The sequence below is a fragment of the Cylas formicarius genome, unplaced genomic scaffold (genome assembly GCF_029955315.1).
Source record: "Cylas formicarius isolate icCylForm1 unplaced genomic scaffold, icCylForm1.1 PGA_scaffold_3__17_contigs__length_32017465, whole genome shotgun sequence".
NCBI lineage: Eukaryota > Metazoa > Arthropoda > Insecta > Coleoptera > Brentidae > Cylas > Cylas formicarius.
In genome coordinates this window covers 6,698,438-6,710,993 of record NW_026844326.1, presented here as the reverse complement: position 1 = coordinate 6,710,993, position 12,556 = coordinate 6,698,438, and the positions used below count along the sequence as shown (strand labels likewise).

Genomic DNA, 12,556 nt, shown 5'->3' with positions numbered 1-12,556 from the left:
TAGCAAACTAGCGGCATTTTTTCTACTGACTACGTTGGTGAAAACAGAAAAACAATTGAATGCAGGGTTTTGGAAAAAATGAGGAACATGTACTCCTTTCAAATTGACCACCCTGTATTTTCTATACTCAAACGTTCATAAATCACCAACTGAACAAAAAAGGTCATATGCAATATTAACCCTAAAATTGAAAATAACCGAATTATCAGTACTTTTTTAGACGCGTGGTTGCGAAATAAAACTAATTTAAAAAAAAAATCTAATTAATATATGATTAACTATTAAATTTATTTTAAGAGGTGTTGAAAAACAGCACCTCCTATTTCAATACGTTTTTGAGAATGTTTTTTTGATGCCTTTGCTTTTAATATTGTTCTAACATCTATCTGGTTTATTTTTTCTCTTTTTACATATTTTAAAACGTCAACATGTTGGTATCATTCCTTATAAATTTCGTGCTTTAAATAACCCCACAAATAGAAATCAAGTGGAGTTATACCTGGTAACCTAGGAGGCCAAGGAATAGGTCCAATTGAAGAAATCCATTTATTGTTAAAAATGAAATTATGAGCTGGTGCGCCATCTTGTTGGAAATGGAGATTCTGTCTACTTATAAGGTCAAGCTCATCTAGAAAACCACCAAGAATTTCAGCAACAATGCGAGAAACACTTATACCGCACCAAACTTTAAAGCTGAAACGAACTTCTGGCCTTCGGGGAAGTACTAGCTACTAATTTTCTCTCGACTAATAATTATGATTTTTTAGATTATAAATTCCAGAATTTGGAAAATTTAATTTGTCAGTACTTTAAAATATCCAACTACACCAATTTCCACTTTTAGTAAAAACAGTTCCTAAAGAAAAAAGGCACAGAAAAATTGTAGGTTTATATATTGTATGCATGCATTAATTTATTACTGTCATTATTATATTCAAAATTTAAAGCAATGAACCATTTTCATGTATAAAAAGCTGATTTCGGTTACTTATTATAATTATTAGTTACTTATAATAAGATTAAAGAAAGTTTCACAAAAAATGATTTATCTCAGTGCATGAAATTGCATGAAATTAATCTCATTCATTTTAATAAATTGATTGTATTTGTTTACTTATTTAATTGTTTATTTTTATTTTTATATAAAAACTTAGGCAAAATGCACATTTCAGTTACAGCGAAAATTGCAGGTTATGTTTACATGGTGGAGAGAAAAAAAATGTATCGTTCCCTTGCCCTTACCGTCTATTATGCCGCACTTTTCTTCATGTTAAAAGCGATTTTTTAATAAGTGATACAGTAAAATTAATTTAAATTTTTGATAACAACTGATATAACAATACTAATAATTAACAAAATGAAACTAATTTTTTGACAACTAGTTTTTTATTTGGTACGTGGAAATAATTGGTCTTATTATTATTGTTTCCTAAGCTCAAATAAAACGATAAGAGGAAAATTGAGTTTTATTTCAAAAACCACTCACAACCATCTAGTCTGATAATTCGGTTATTTTTAATTTTAAGCTAATATTACATATGACCTTTTTTGTTAGTAATTTTCGAACGTTAGACTAATAAATATACAGGGTGTTCCATTTAAAAATAATAAATTTAACTCATTTTTTCCTAAACCATTCCTACATTCAATTGTTTTCTGTTTTCACCATCATAATCAGTGGAATAAATGCTACTAGTTCGCTGATTTAACCGACTTTGCGCTCTACTCAAAATAAAGTTACCACTGAAATGAGCAATTCCCTTCAAATGGATTATAATATTCGCAAATATGAAATGTTTCTTTCATTTTATGTTCCATTGTAATTTTTAATATCATTTGCTGTTTACTGAATGATGAAAAGTTGAGTTTAAGTGCAGTTGCGAGTGGCGCATCAAAACTGAGTGATGTTTGTGAAAAAAGAATTTTTAACATCAAGGAAGCAGCGGAACAGAAGAATGGCATTTTTTTAAAGAGTTTGCTCAGAAAAATTGTTTCTAAATATTTTTTTTTTAACATTTCGCCAACTTTAAATGCAATTTATAAAATTATTCAAGGGTATAAGGATTTGCGAAGTTTTTCTTTAAGTAGCTTAATAAAAGATAATACGTGAAATGTGGTGGCAAATATATAATGATAGGGAGAACAGACAATATTAATTAGGGACACGAGTATTTAAGGTCGATCAAGAAATATCACCAGCAAAATGGTAAGATCATCTATTAATATGAGAGTTAGGTCAATGGGGGTCGTACGATTAATTATGCTTGGTATTAGAATACAATATTTGAAGGATTTAACAACAGGTCGTCTTAAAGCACATAGAAAATAGGTCCGTGTTTCGTTCTACTTCATACAGGAGTTTTCTTAGAAAAGAAAGGCTACGACGATTATCACGATGAAATGAGCGCCGAATATTTCAAGCAATGGTTTGGGGAGTAGCTAATTCTTAATAGAATAACGCTTGCTATCGTTCTTATAAATATAGGCATCCACTGACCTCATGGAAAAGCAGCCGAAATTCAAGATTGGTTTTTCGAGAAAAAACCGTTTTCTTGGTTGACCCACGCATGGCGAAATGAGTACGACAAATACAAAATTGAAGAAATACCTACGAATATGGGGATACATATTTTAAGTTTACCACCGTATCACTGTGAGCTTAACCCTATCATAATGGTGTGGAATCAGGTAAAGCAATATGTGCCATTGAATAACCCCGATTTCGATACAGAATGTGTGCGTTCCTTAATAGACGAAGCATCTCAACATATTTCTGAATAATATTGGAGTAATTATATTCATAGAAAAATCATTAGCGTAAATTCTGGCGACAGTTTTGAGAGCGACATTGACATTTCTGACCTAGATGCAGCACAAAAAAATTTCACTGATGTACATAAAAATTAGCTAAAGTCAAAATGTCCAGATAAAATTTAGACTTTTAAAACCTAACAACAGCCACAGAAGTTAGTATTTTTTATTAAATTTGGCATTGTACTTTATAACAGAGAGTGTTTTATTTGACGTTAAAAACAAAACAGCCTTAACATGATTGTAGTAAGCTTTGTCTCGCAATTTCTAAGTCCTTTAGAATACTAATTAATTAACAATTTTCCAGACGTATTGAGAGAGTTTTTGATATTCCCGTAAAGGAATACCCAAGAAAAAAAAAGAAAATTCTCGTACAAAAAATACGGGGATCAGGTTGAGTTCCTTACAATTAAGAATGTGAAAAGATGATTTAAAGATATAACACTATTCAACATATTCCTATTGGCACAAAAATAAAACTCAGAATGCTGAAGCATAAAAGCACACTAGATAGTTTTGGTCTATTCATATATTATGCAGATGTATTGAAACTGAAAATTAGTAATTTTATGATTCAACTGCACATGGAAATAGTCCCGAATCCTTATGATGCTTGATTTGGGTGGTTCAATAATATGAAAATTCCCTAAATTTTTGTTTTATTTAATTTTTCGATGACAATGTTTATCTTTCTGAATAATAGCACTTTATTTCCGACAGGTAACATGACCCGAAAAAGCAAAAGAAAGAAAACGATAAAACTTGTCAGTACACATAACCCGACGCCAATCTAAGTTGCCCAAACATCGCCTGGAGACCATGATAATATAAATCACAGTGCGATGATAGTTTGTTGAAGGTAACACACATATTGGAAATAGGGTTTTGAAAATAGATATTGGATCCGGGTAACTGCGATAAGAAAGTTGATTGATATCTCCCTTCCAGCCGCGGCACATTAAAACGTAATTGTTCCAAATGAATCGATTCCAGGATGAACTAATTTGTAGAGAAATGATACATATTGCAAATAGCTGCGCAAGCTCAGAGGCAGTAAAGCGAACCTTCTCAGAAGAAGATCATGATCAATTCCGCTATCAGGATAAGCATGTGAGGTACAGAAGAGAACGTCTGGTCAAATAAAATCCCCAGATCCTTTACAGTGGCAATTCTAGTCAGGGTACTACCATCCACACTGTAATCAAAGACTATAAGAGTTATTGTGCGGTGGTACGAAACCACATTACACTTGCTGATGTTAAGATGCAATTTATTTTTAGTACACCACGGACTGACAATATTGATGTTGGCCCGGAGAGTCATGCGGTTTGTGCCGGTTTTATTGGTCCAAGGTTAGAATCTTGAGGCACACCAGAAGTTTGAACAAAAGGAACTAAAGCCCTCAATCTTAACGAACTGTCGACGATTCACTGAAATCAACAAATCAGAGAAACCAAATGTTTTTCAAGTGATGATCTATCTGGTGAAACGCTTTGTGGAAGTCAGTGTATATAACGTCAACTTGACCTAGGTTGTTCAGGGAGTAACAGACATAAGACAGTACAAATAAGCTCGTGGTACATGATATTTTCGTATAAAAAACCATGTTGTTGAGTAGAGTTTATTTCGAATTTCAGCAAAGATAAATTTATGTAATATAATCTCCAATTAGTTTGATTAGAATACACGATCTAGTTCATCTGTGATCACCTTTTTTTTCTTTTTATCTAGCTCATCGAACGTTTTGGTACCTATCTCAACCGTCCACCTCAGTTTAAATCTATTTACATGTTGTTCCTCTTTTAGGCTGGTTCGTAACATATTAAAAATCGCTAAGCAAAGTATTTATATATCCTTTAAGTTTTTAAACTTGTTTTGGGAAATGCTACTTTCTAATGTTATATATATGGTCTACTTTGTCTAAATAAATTCCGCCCTTTTCGATGTCCTTCAAGATATGAAAACGAAAAAGCAAATCGAGAATGAGATTTTTCAAATAATTTTCTGAGATTCCGCCCCAACCTAGCACACCATATGAAAGATGCAAAAGAGCAATCGCAAGAGAGTTAAGCAGAATTTGCTTCACTCAAAAATATGTAAAATAACATCCAACTGTAAACGCAGAGCAACAGCAGAACGATGTTGAGTGCATACTCTCTCCCTCTCTCATTGACGATCCCATACGTGGAGGGAATTTAAGAAACGATCTGCCCAATACCGAAACAATACGATGTTAAAACGGTATTCAAATCCGGAACGATATTAAGCAGAATACTTACAACAACAAAGCCAGCAAAATCGACTAGGGAGAAATAGTGCATGTACCAAATACTCGGGAAATATGGTTCACATATCGGAAAAACATAACGACCTTTAAAGCTTAAATTGAAGAACATAAGAAACACATAGTGAGAGGTAAAATCCAAAGATCACGAATGGCGGAACACAACATCCAATGCAAAAGATGGATTCGCCGAATGAATTCCGATGAACCTTTTTTTTTTGTTCGAAAAATTCCGAAAGAAGATAGTTTCACAAGGGATGCAAATTAAAACTTTCACAACAAACATATGAGGAAAATTCGCAATCAACACTATTAGTCTGCCTTTGACGGTTGCCGATATTTATTGAAGAAAAAGCAGAAAAGAAATTTTTCATGAGGAAGTTTCATGAGGATAACACCTACGCCTATCAAATATGAAACAAACGAATCACTATATACTTTCGTTTTTCTGAAGACATTTTTCGATTCTGAATAGATTAGAGTGTTGTAGACTTTGAACTAACAGTTTCGGGTATACAAAGCGTTTAATGTGTTGTTGTTGTTCAATAGCGAAGTGAACTAATGCCCCCGTGCAGATTATTCATTATCGTGTTTTCATATTAATTATATATATATATATATATATATATATATATATATATATATATATATATATATATATATATATATATATATATATATATATATATGAGGCTGTGCAACGGTCTTAGTTGCCTGAAAGAAGTTTAGTTTCGTAGTATTCGGACGTATATGTTGAAGAGAATGAAAATACTCTGGAGGCATTAAATATTGAAGAAGATAATCCGAACATCAGCTCACAGGACGTATCAATTCAACAAAATTCGGAAATGACACCCTAAATTGTGCAAGAGGCGTACAATAACCGCATAACATTTTGAGAATTTTTTATTTATTTCGTCAAAGTACATATTAAAAATATGCCGATTGCATGTTTCTTTTTAAAAATTGTTAAATACCTAACCGTTCTTTTTATTTTATTATTTGTTACTATCAATGTTTGCTTCGTTTGTTTTTTTATACAGAAAAAATGTACTTGGCATCCCACCGTTTGATTTTAGTTTGACTTTTAAATTTAAATCGCAAATATCTCAAAAAATATTATCAATTTTCAATGAATTTCAGGTAAAAGCGTAAGTATGTCTGTTTTGTCACTTTTATCAAACCATTTCCTACAAAAAGTACTCTATCTGTAATTTTTTTGATTAAAATATTCCAATTGCCTGAGGAAAAATGACTTATTGAAAATTTTGCATTATAATATCTCCAAAACTATTAGAGGCTATCGAAACAAGATAAAGAACATTTCCTACGTAGGGTACAAAAATGGAAAAATTATACAGGGTGTTTCATTTAAATAAGAAAGTTGATTTTGGTTCCCATAAAACCGGAATTGCTATTCAATTGTCATAATAAATGTGTTATATCATGTCAAAATGCTTTAATTACATAATATATTTCAAATTTATTCAAGATTTTTGCCAGAGCTATACATTGCTTAGTAATTTTATTGACGCTCGGTATATATTTTAAGGTTGAAGAATAAAAACAACATTATAAAAGTATACCAACCATAAACCAACAAAACGGATATACTTATAACATAACTAATAGCACAAAAGTGAAAACTAAAGGACCTTCGATTATGCCCAAGATAGTTGATCAAACTCAATTATAAAATGATAGAAAACTACGCGCCGGTAATTTCAAATTTCTTGCCGCTAAAAAAAACAAATTACAAAAACTACTTACACCTGCCAAGTGTAGGCTGTTAATATTATTTAACCGCTGCATTACGGCCTAGATCGTACACGTAGGAGGCCTTAATTATTAAGCATAATTCCACAAACCAATTAGCGAACGGAGTAAAGTCAAGTTGATTTTCAAGCTTTTTTCTCGAATCTTTTTGTCGCACGCCCTGCGGTGTAAGTCCCCATTTTAAGTAAAAAGACATATCAAATATTATTCTTTGTTACATGCATTAAAATATTTCCTTTCCGTGTTCCATAATGAACACTTCATTAGGCTCATTCTACGGAGCCGGTCGCTTTTACTGCGGCATCCTTTCATATCTCAAAAAATGTTTATTTTAAAGAATAACTTTCAACACTGCATCTACCTTTCTTCTTTTAAGTATACAAAAAAAAATAATAAAAATTCCGAAGAAGTAACATTATTTTAATCAATGAATTTGATTGATTTCGATACCTTTATGATAGACTGAAATACAAAAATTGATATTGACAATAAACTTACAACTTAGAGGGTGTGTCCAAAATTCACCAATTTCACCATATTTATATTATTGTACGGTGGGTCCCAATTTTGATGGTTTTACGGCGTATCTCCCCAATTAATAAAGCTAGCGTGCTTCGGCTTGTGTGGTCTAAGGCTACTTTTTATTGAAATTTAAATAGCACAAACAGAAATATCGCCACTATATTGGATTTCTAGATACAGAGTGATTTTGAAAGTTATCATAAAGGTGGCAACTGCTCTGGATAGGCTTTTTTTCACAAGGTACAATTACGTAATTAGTTTTCTTCTGAAACTTACATACATATATATATATATATATATATATATATATATATATATATATATATATATATATATATATATATATATATATATATATAGATATATATATATATATATATATATATATATATATATATATATATATATATATATATATATATATATATATATATATATATATACACAAAACGGTAGTCGTGACCGGCTAGTTGAACAACAAATTTTAGTTAATTGGGGTATCGGTCCTGATGAGGGCTCAAATAAAAGGCTTTTGTGCTACACCAAGCTTTCGAAAATGTTTATTTTCTTCTTCAGGGGCTACAATATGAAAGCGGCTCTTAGTTATTTAATACTAAAGTCTTCTAGTTAAAGTACTTACTGCTACAGTGCCATTATAGGCCAACACCAAACTCATCCGGATAACAGAAAGAATCAAATACGACCGTTAATTATTATAACCGAGGGCAGCCATCTAGGCGAAATTGTTATTACATTTTATTTAAACGAATTTTACTTCAAACGCAAAACGCAAATGATGGAAAGGTTTTATTCGTATGACTACCGCCAGCCGTCCAGTTTTTTTCCTTTCTTTTTTTTCCCTTTTGTTACCTCCTTTTTGCTTACAAGGCACCTAATGTATAGAGGCTTGGGACTATTTTTCTAAATTATAATTACATTGTGACGACACTATTATCAGCAAACGCAATTCGATTGACGGTCGGTTGTAAAGTTAAGACATTAGAGTAGATCACACTGAGGCCATCAATGTCAGATCTTTTATTGACCGATTTCGGTTCCAAGAAGATCTCCACCATTTCCAAAGTTGCTCTTTTGTTGTAGTTGCTTTCTTTATGGAGAATTTTTGTTTCAACAAAGTTAACATCGTGATTCATTTGGTTAGAGTGTGTTGCTAATGAACAGGTGTTCTTATTGAGTCTGCAATCACTCTTGTGTGACGTAATTCTACCTTTAAGTACTCGCGATGTCTGTCCTATGTATACCTGATCACACTGATTACAGGGGATGCTATAAATTACTTCTGAATTCTTTTGTACCTCATCCTTATCTTTTAGTTTGCTAAAGACACTCCCCAATGTTTTTGTTTGTTTATATGCTATCTTAATATTTGTTTGTGCTCTCAGAATTTTTGTGAGTGTGGTCGTTAATTCTTTAATGTATGGCAATGAAAAATAAAAACATCTCTGATCGTCCATTTCTGGGCTATCTGAGTGGACGACAGTGTTCCGCGGGTTTGGAGCTTTTAGTGGGGTCGTGCTATATAACAATTTTTTAGTCAACCTACTTGGGTATGAGTTGTTAATCAGCATGTCGTAAAGCTTATTAAGATTTTTTTGTCTTAGTGATGGGTGAGAAATCCTCTCGATTCGTGTCTTTAATGCTATGACCAAATTTATTTTTGTTTTCGTTGTATGGTAAGAGTGGAAATTCATATATCTCCCCGAACTGGTCGGTTTTATGTACCAATCTAATATAATTTTGTTATCGTTGTTCCGGATCACTTTAGTGTCCAGAAATGGTACGCTTTTATCAATTTCCTCCTCTACTGTAAATTGTATGTGTGCATCATAGCTGTTAAACACTGTGAGAGTTTCCCTCACGCAACTTTCAGGTATGGAAGTAATTATATCATCCACATATTTTTTCAGAAATGGTAACTGAAACGACAGCTTATCTACGCACACCTCAAGTAGGTCATCCATAACGTATTGAGCTAATATTGGAGAAATGATGGCACCCATCGGTGTACCTAATTTTTGTTTGTAAAATTCATTGTTAAATCTAAAATACGTTGTATCAAAGACAAACTGAAGTATCTTTAGGAAACTAATTTGTGACAAATCAGTGTGGTTTCTAATTCTGTTCCAATGTTTTTTTATACTTTTTTCTACCAAATTATATGGAATATTACTAAATAAAGAGACGACATCCAAGCTCACAAGAACATACTTATTAGGTAATTGTTTGTCATTGATAAATGAAGAAAACTCAAATGAATCACCTGTGTAATAATCATTATTCTTATTATATGCTTTGGTTAAAACCTGAGTCAACAATGAAGCCAGTTTACTGTTCGGAGCATTAATTGATGAAATTATCGGTCTTAAGGACAATTGGGGAGCACAAACAAATATTAAGATAGCATATAAACAAGCAAAAACATTGGGGAGTGTCTTTAGCAAACTAAAAGATAAGGATGAGGTACAAAAGAATTCAGAAGTAATTTATAGCATCCCCTGTAATCAGTGTGATCAGGTATACATAGGACAGACATCGCGAGTACTTAAAGATAGAATTACGTCACACAAGAGTGATTGCAGACTCAATAAGAACACCTGTTCATTAGCAACACACTCTAACCAAATGAATCACGATGTTAACTTTGTTGAAACAAAAATTCTCCATAAAGAAAGCAACTACAACAAAAGAGCAACTTTGGAAATGGTGGAGATCTTCTTGGAACCGAAATCGGTCAATAAAAGATCTGACATTGATGGCCTCAGTGTGATCTACTCTAATGTCTTAACTTTACAACCGACCGTCAATCGAATTGCGTTTGCTGATAATAGTGTCGTCACAATGTAATTATAATTTAGAAAAATAGTCCCAAGCCTCTATACATTAGGTGCCTTGTAAGCAAAAAGGAGGTAACAAAAGGGAAAAAAAAGAAAGGAAAAAAACTGGACGGCTGGCGGTAGTCTTACGAATAAAACCTTTCCATCATTTGCGTTTTGCGTTTGAAGTAAAATTCGTTTAAATAAAATGTAATAACAATTTCGTCTAGATGGCTGCCCTCGGTTATAATAATTAACGGTCGTATTTGATTCTTTCTGTTATCCGGATGAGTTTGGTGTTGGCCTATAATGGCACTGTAGCAGTAAGTACTTTAACTAGAAGACTTTAGTATTAAATAACTAAGAGCCGCTTTCATATTGTAGCCCCTGAAGAAGAAAATAAACATTTTCGAAAGCTTGGTGTAGCACAAAAGCCTTTTATTTGAGCCCTCATCAGGACCGATACCCCAATTAACTAAAATTTGTTGTTCAACTAGCCGGTCACGACTACCGTTTTGTGTATTTTACAGGAATGGGATTTTTCCAATCAATAAAAGCTCGATATGGAAACGAAGCAGTTTCACTGCTCAAACAATGGGCCAGGCTCGGCAGCAAACTATCATCATTTGGAAACAGGAAGATATTCTTACTCAAATGCAGACAGACAGGGATCATACCAAGACACATTACAGACGGGACCAGAAACTTGGGCATGCTTTTGGATTTGACCGATGGACATATGGGGGACCGCATTCGGGATTTCAATACCAGGTTGAATAACAAATTAATTAATTTAGAAATATCACTCACTATTTCAACTATCAATCGTATAGAAAAATCACTGAAACAAGTAAGAGAGAAAGTTTTGACATTGATTCCGGGTGATGTTGTTGACGAATTTGGTAAAAGACAACAAGGGTCATGTGATAAAAAATTCAAAACCATCAAAAAAAAGAACATAAACAAATTTCAAAACTTGAAATCGCAACAGCATCACTTAACAATCAAAATACAAGATAATTGGGTTAAGAATATTTCAGAGGTTGAGGTCCCGGATGATGTCTTGAGGTTTCTCTCTTTAGGTTCGAAATTTTCCGCGCCACCAAGATGCAATGAAATCTCAGTCAAACGTTTAATTGCTGATGTAGAAACTATAATTAAAGTTGTACCAGAGAACGCAAAAAATACTGTAAGAGCTAAGTTTACTAATGTATTGACTAATTTTTTAAAACAACCGGCAAAGCGTAGCTATATAGACATTTTGTTAAAAAAGACAAAAAAATTTTTTAAGGATCACGCTGAGTTGGTCGTTTCTAGGGCCGATAAAGGGAATGTGACAGTTATTATGTCTAAAGATACATACATTCAAAAATCAAACGAAATTCTGATGGATCGGACCTATTACGAGCGTCTCAGATGCGATCCTACATCTACTTACCAACAAAAAGCTAACAAACTTGTCAAATCATTAAAAGATCAAAAACAATTAACAAATGAGGTAGCCAAAACTTTAAATATATATAATCAAACTTGTCCTAAATTTTACGGCTTACCCAAAATACATAAACCCCAATTGTCCTTAAGACCGATAATTTCATCAATTAATGCTCCGAACAGTAAACTGGCTTCATTGTTGACTCAGGTTTTAACCAAAGCATATAATAAGAATAATGATTATTACACAGGTGATTCATTTGAGTTTTCTTCATTTATCAATGACAAACAATTACCTAATAAGTATGTTCTTGTGAGCTTGGATGTCGTCTCTTTATTTAGTAATATTCCATATAATTTGGAAGAAAAAAGTATAAAAAAACATTGGAACAGAATTAGAAACCACACTGATTTGTCACAAATTAGTTTCCTAAAGATACTTCAGTTTGTCTTTGATACAACGTATTTTAGATTTAACAATGAATTTTACAAACAAAAATTAGGTACACCGATGGGTGCCATCATTTCTCCAATATTAGCTCAATACGTTATGGATGACCTACTTGAGGTGTGCGTAGATAAGCTGTCGTTTCAGTTACCATTTCTGAAAAAATATGTGGATGATATAATTACTTCCATACCTGAAAGTTGCGTGAGGGAAACTCTCACAGTGTTTAACAGCTATGATGCACACATACAATTTACAGTAGAGGAGGAAATTGATAAAAGCGTACCATTTCTGGACACTAAAGTGATCCGGAACAACGATAACAAAATTATATTAGATTGGTACATAAAACCGACCAGTTCGGGGAGATATATGAATTTCCACTCTTACCATACAACGAAAACAAAAATAAATTTGGTCATAGCATTAAAGACACGAATCGAGAGG

General features: G+C 32.7%; 1 protein-coding gene across 2 annotated transcripts in view; it reads right to left on the bottom strand.

Moving 5' to 3' along the window:
• The window catches only part of LOC132700154 (serine protease persephone-like), a 33,962-nt gene that overhangs the window by 15,796 nt on the left and 5,610 nt on the right, over window positions 1-12,556 (bottom strand). The gene's annotated exons all lie outside the window — the stretch shown is intronic.